Below are 7,065 nucleotides of genomic sequence, written 5' to 3'. Positions count from 1 at the left end.
TTATTTATATAACCCTTTTGCTGATTTTTAAAGTGTTACATAAACAGGACAGGTGAAATATTATCATGTAAAGCAACCATAAACACATGAAAAGACCTAGGTTTACAATTTATGATTAAAACGCTACTATCTACACAATATACATAGACATAAAATGTAAAAACTTAAATATCTTAGAAACAGTAGCCAATCAGTTGTTTTAATTGTCATATTTGAATTCAGCACATCAAAATACATAATAAATAGCACATTTTATCTCTGAAGCAGACGACTTCTCAAAAATTGTAGACCAGTGTTATTTTTGGTATCTATTCAATTATTTAACTCCACTTAAAAACTAAGACTAACTTTGTTGTGATTTGTTGATTAAATCTTGATTTGACTCTGATTTGATAGTTTGTAATTATTAGTTTAATATTCATAACAGCTTAGCTTAGGTGAAAGGTTTTCTTGATAGAAATAGCTAGAGTCAACATACCTTTCAATAAACAACCCGGGGCCAGAACCTTGGAGGACTTGGGGTGGGCACCAGCAGGTCAACCTTAAACCCTGACCAGCTGCCCCTAATAAGGTTCTCATACCACACAGCATTGACAGAGAAGCATCGTCCGCACTAATCACCATGCTTGATCAGTGACAGCTATTCTTATGCACTGCTACCCCAACCTTTGATTTGAATGCTAGTGAGAAAAGAAAAAGAAATTGTCATTTGCCCTGAGCAAAGTCCCTTTCCTCAAAACACATTAACAAATATAAAGATTCGGGAGGGCGGGAGGAAAGGGAAACGAATACGTAGCACAGCTTTTTCCAAGTAGACAGAAAGTATCAATGTTGGTCATTAGAACAAAATAAGTCCACTAGGAAGTAGTACTAGTTGCATCTGGGTGACTTTCTAGGCCACTGACTGGCTAATATCCCCAGGAACAGATAGTTTTAAAAATTTCTATACTAGTTCCTACCTCTTCCTAGGTACAATTGATTATCAGACAGGAAAGAGCTAGGGGTTCAGTCTTAAGCAAAGGGCAACATGTAATGGTACCATCCCTGGAGCTACATGGGGAACAGAGAATCATAACCATTCCCCTTTCAAAAGGATGAGGCTCACTTCACTCCCCTTTCCCACCTGGCCAGAGTATGGTCAAAGTGACAGTGATGGTTGTGCAATAGCGTTTTACTACCCTTCTAGCCCCGAAAGTTTCTGCAACTCAAACTAGCAGTGAACCTAGGTAATATTTCTTGCAAATCAGAACTATGGAGAGATGCAGAACCGTACCTTGGGAGCTTCACACAAGATATTGATTTAAGTTTGCAGTTAAACACTGAAGTCAGGGAATTGACAAATTAAAGAAAACAGGAAACCCAGATATTAATATTATTGTGTTTTATTTTACTTTAAAAACACAGTAAACACAATGCCACTTCACTCCAGTTCAAGCTCCACCCCTCGGACACCTCCTCCTCTTCTCTCTCTCTGGATGTAAAGTTCCGGCAGTGAGAGAGGCTTCTTTGTTCTCACTCCGTCTGGTGGGGAGCTTCCTTGCCCTCGCAGAGGTGTGAACTGGCTGTCATCTTAACCAGCTCAGCTGATTTATTGTCTGACACATTCTTTTTCTGTTTTCTCTTTTCTCTTGAGGCCATTTTGGGGCATTGTTTTGATGTTAAGACTCAGGCATGACTTTAACACTGTGAATCGACAGAAGGTATAAAATCTTCACCACACATTCACTTCCCACTCACCATTTGCACAGGATCTAGGTTGTGTTCCTTGCTGACACAGTGTGTACCTATAAGCAGCCTGGGATTGAGTCTGCTTCATGGACAGCCTTGCTATAAGCTGTTTGCTGTCTCTCCACAAGGCTGAGCGCCCAGTAGGAGCAAAGCTGAGCCCTAGGAAAGGATTTCAATTAAAAAAAAATTTAACTGAGACAATACTTGAACCACAAGGAGGAAACAAGCCTGTGTCTGCTGTTTAAGCACTGCCAGGTCACTTGAGACCTGGGCTGGATTCAGTTTGATACAATGCAGGTCAATGTGAGAATATTACTGCCTGCCCTGGTTGCTTTTCTGGAGAGTTCAACTGCATTGCAAGTAATCTGGGAGTTTGCTTTCAAACTTTTACTAATTTAGCACTCTCACTGTGACCTAATTAAGGATCCTTTTATAGAACATTAAAGTTTCAGTCAGCATCTTTAAGAATATGGAGAGACATGGAGCGCAGCACTAAAATGTCTTTTTAATATAAATATGTATTAATTAGAGACTTAATGACACAGTCAGTCTGCTACTAGGGAAATTCCAATTAGAAAAATCATGCAGCAGATAAATGTTTGGTGACAGGGCATGTTCCATAAGACATCGTACAATCTAATTTGTGTTCATCATCCAAATGATTTTGATTTGTTTCTTCCTATATATTTAGGGCTAAATTGTGCCTTTATTAGGCACAACCCTGAGTAAGGGGCATTGAAGCATTCACAATCCCAGGTATAGCCCCAGGATGCACTGTGCTTCAAAGACGTCCCTCTGAGGTACAGTCCCATCCTACTTCCCCTTTACTCTGAATGATCGGGTGTAGTAATTTGCTGCTGGCCTATCCCAGCTGCAAAGTGGAGCCAAGGTTCAGTCCATTTGCTCAAGGGGGATGGAGGTGAGAAGCTCCTGATTCCATGGCCAAATAGCCTACACAGAGAACTAATGGGGGATGGAGTGTCTTACTTCCCTGCATAGCCATGTGGCAATTTAGCCTATCTATATGTAACAACCTGCTTTCATTACAGGCCTGTTGTAAAAATAAAACAGCATTAAAAATTAATAAGGAAACAATTTGTTTGAAAAATTGTGTTCTAGTGCAAGCAATTTTAACTAGCACTAAGGCATGTCTCCTGCGAATTATTGTTTGATTTGCAGCGCAGGATATTGTGTAGCAAGCAGAAAAAGCTCTGTGCTGTTTATGCCACTGACATTTTATGCCAGAAGGTGCTGTTGCTTATTTGGTGTGTGTTTGTGTTTCTTTGCCTATTAATTGTAGAAAAATTTTGGCCATATAGTTCATCATATGGGCACTATTAATTCTTAAATATTTGTGGAAGGCTGAGACTTATATATGTTTATCCAGAATATTTTAATATGCTTAATATATCTTTGTTAGAAATCAGAGCAGCACCAGCACTTCTTTTTAAAGGTAATTTTATGGTGCATCTTTTATTATTGTAATAAATACAAATGTTATCTCCATGTTGTTAGGGAATATGGCTCCTGTTGTCTTTTCAGTTCAATTTGACTGGTTGCTATGCAGAGTGCACAAGGAAAAAAATGTGTTGAATTATAAATATGGTTCACCCTTCTGAAGGCTATGCAAGCACTTCAGAAGCAGGAATTGCTACAATCATCACTAAAATACAGCCACTTCTGAGGTAGAATACAAGCGCTACTCGACCACTTTAGCTAGACAATAAAGACTACTGTATTCAAAGTCAATTATCTAATTGTAAATTGGCCAAGACATCCTAAAGTCTTATGAAAAAGCCACAGGAACATTGACATCAGGAGTGTGATATTTTATCTCATCCAAACAATCTCCAGCATAATCCTCTCTGTCCCTGTGCTGGGACCTATTGGTTCAACAGAGTGCTAAGGAACAATTCTAAACTGGGGAGGGGATGGGTCACTGACAGGCAGCTTGTTCCCTGATCCTCCTCCCTCTGCCTGCTCTTGTCCTGTTGGTGTGAAATGGTTTCAGGTGATTTCAAAGTGTGCATGAGGATGTGATAGGAAGGGGAAAAAACACAGGCATCCACCTTTTCTCCCAGGCAACTTCCCTGTGCCATTTTGTATGGATTTTTAACCCCCTCTATCCTGCAGCACAGCCACCCCCTTTAACTCTACAAGATGCAAGTTGTGGTCACACTACTCACTCTACAGTGAAACAAGCCTTCTCAACTTGGTCAAGGGGGAAACGCAGCCTTGAGAATACGCTATCACCAAACAGTGTCTTTTTAATGGTATGAGCTTTAGATGAGAAAATGATTGTGCTGAAATTATACACAGTATTTGGATTTCCTGCTGAATTCATTCTCCCTGTGACAAATGGTTCAGAAATAATTGGGAGTGGGAGGGAAACTGCTACCTAATGAAATATTTGCTGCTTATTTACTTGGCTTCTATTCACACCATCAGTTATTTGGTCAGGATACCATGTTACCTGCTACCTACAGCTGCTTAACCAGAGGTGAGAGAAAAATAATTATAAGACAGACCTTTATGAATCATTTCAAATGATCCTTTTCCTTTGGAGAAGATGGGCAGGGAGAACAGTTCCTTTGGAGAAGAAAAATAATGCTGTTAGAGACAGGAAGAAGCAGGGCTTAATTTAAGAATTTTGGGAGTAGGTGGGAGACGGAGAAATCTGTTGGGGATGACACCCCCCAAAATTCTAGAGACTGTAAGAACAGATGTGTCATATTTTAATACATTGTGTTTGATTAGAAATCTGAGCCTTCCCCCTCCATGATGGAACTCCAGGAGCTTAATAGTCAAAAACACAGTTGAAAAAGGTGATATTAGCTAAGAAAACACCAACAGTGGGGTTTTCCAAAGCACTTAATAGGAGTGAACTAGAACTCCTGCTGATTTCAGTGACAAAGAGTCCTGTGGCACCTTATAGACTAACAGACGTATTGGAGCATAAGCTTTTGTGGGTGAATACATGCGTCTGACGAAGTGGGTATTCACCCACGAAAGCTTATGCTCCAATACGTGTGTTAGTCTATAAGGTGCCACAGGACTCTTTGTCGCTTTTTACAGATCCAGACTAACATGGCTACCCCTCTGATACCTGCTGATTTCAGTGAGAGCAAATAGGGCCAGCTAATACTGACTACTTTTGAAAATCCCATCTTACTTGTCAAGGTCTGTGCCCACAAACAAATCCCAAGGAAAAGGACATTGCCTGGGGTGAAGAAAGGCCTGAGATACGTATGCAGAGTTGCTTACACCGCCATTTGATAAGATGTGCCTAGGTTAAGTTCAGCCAATAATGCTCCAAGTCTCCTAAACCATTGAGTGGGTTTTACCATTGCCTCCATAAGCTGACAAAACTGCCCCTCTTATGGTACTCTGTACTTCATCATCTGGTCTCAGTTGGAACCGGGAAATTCAGGGTTATGGGAAAGTGAAAAAAATTAAAAGAAGGATTTTAGAATATTAAAAGAAAGTTTGGTTCAAGTTTTGGGTGAAAGTGGAGATCAGTTCTTATTCTCTATGGTTCAGTTCTCTCGTCCTCATTAAGGCCACGGTAAAACCATAAATAAAATAGCCAAAAGAAACAGTAAACAAAATATCCTTGTAATTAGAGCTGTTTGAAAAAAAATTCAGCTTAATATTCTGTTGGAAAATTTCATTGCAACCTAAACATCTTGTGGGAATGTGTCAATTTTGATAGGGAAAAAGTCAAAATGTTTGACTTTCTCTTTTGCTTCAGTAATATCAAAAGGTTTCATTTTTACTTGAAATGAATAAAACAATGTTGTCATATCACATAAATTATATATTATAATGATATGACATTATCAAAACATCAAATCAAAACAGAATGTTTTTACATGTGCTAAATAATATGATTCAATATTTCTAAATTGAAAAATTTCAGAGTTTTCATTCCAGGGGAACTTTCAAAATAACACCTTTTTGTTCTGATTTGGAATGAAAACAATTTTCAAAATGTTGAACTTACTTGCAGAATAGAAATCCCATTTTCTTGCGGGCTATACTTACAATGCAGAAGACTCTTTTTCATGTCAGATATGTCACACTATATATGACCAAAATCTAAAGCAAAAGCTTTCACCAAGAGCCCGAGTTTGTAGATTTTGATCTAAAATGCTTTAATCTCTTACTACTTCCAAACCATGTGCATTTAGGTTTCTCAAAATATTTCCATCAACAATAGGAGTGTTCTTCCCCACCCCCACCACTCCAAATGAGAGCCACATATTGTTTACAAAGTCAAAAATGGAACTATACTATCCACACAAAAGTTAAATTTGATTGTAAATGTAATCTGCTTCAGGATCAGAACCGACAAACCTCTCTCTACCCTGGTCTCATTCATTCAAGCGTTGGTGTTCCCATCATCCTTACCTGTAACATCTCCTACTGCAAGCATAGAAGGGAGCTAGTCTTTCATGTTTCTTGTGCAGAAGAAGCAGATTAGAAGTAATATATGAAAGTGGATTCTCCAAGACCTGTTGGCTCATTTCCAGCCACCTCCTTAATGCCCGCATTCCTGAAATGATTTGTATGTCTCTTGAAGGCTAGAGATTTGCCTCCATTTCCAGCTCTCTCTCAGACTTTGATGCCAGACCTTTTAATGCTTGATCAAATATTTTATTTCATTCAGTGAACTGGAGAGGATATTGACAACACCTGGCCTTAGAAATAAAGATCATGAACACTCTCTAAAATTAGCTAGCCTGGAATAGCTTGGAGATCCTCTTGTACCTTCTAGCTCTGAAGATAGCAAGAAATGACCCTGGATATATCTGACAGATCATATTGTATGTGACTTATAGTATGATATCAAACATTATAGCAGGCTAAACATGAGTCAAAGTGGTTTAGGACTACCAGATAAATTATCCCTCTGATAATGTTTGTGTTTGTCAATCATAGTTTATTGGAGAAAGGCAAAGATAGCCGGACTTCACCTTTGTGGAGAGAATGATAACGGCTTATATTTCGCTCTGTTGGTAGCTGTTGTTGCATAAGAGCCTCCCAGTCTTTAAAACACTTTTCATGCCTCTTAAAATTCTTCACAATTTTTATTATTTATTTCTTCAACTGAACTACAATATTGGTCCTTTGGCATTAAGTGAAATTACTTTAAGGAATAATGCTTAATCTGCATACGCCCTCTGAGCCAAACATGTTCCAAAGGCCTGCGTGCGGGATGCTCACTCCATTTTACACATTTGAACCCTTTCAGGGTATGTCTACACTAGCATTTTTACCTATAGTTAACTGAGTGGCAATTAACTCAAAGTAAAACACTCTGGTGAAGACAAGCCC

This window comes from Terrapene carolina, unplaced genomic scaffold (assembly GCF_002925995.2).
Source record: "Terrapene carolina triunguis isolate 2854851 unplaced genomic scaffold, T_m_triunguis-2.0 Scaffold33723, whole genome shotgun sequence".
In the NCBI taxonomy this organism is placed as follows: domain Eukaryota; kingdom Metazoa; phylum Chordata; order Testudines; family Emydidae; genus Terrapene; species Terrapene triunguis.
This window is presented reverse-complemented; position numbering follows the sequence as displayed.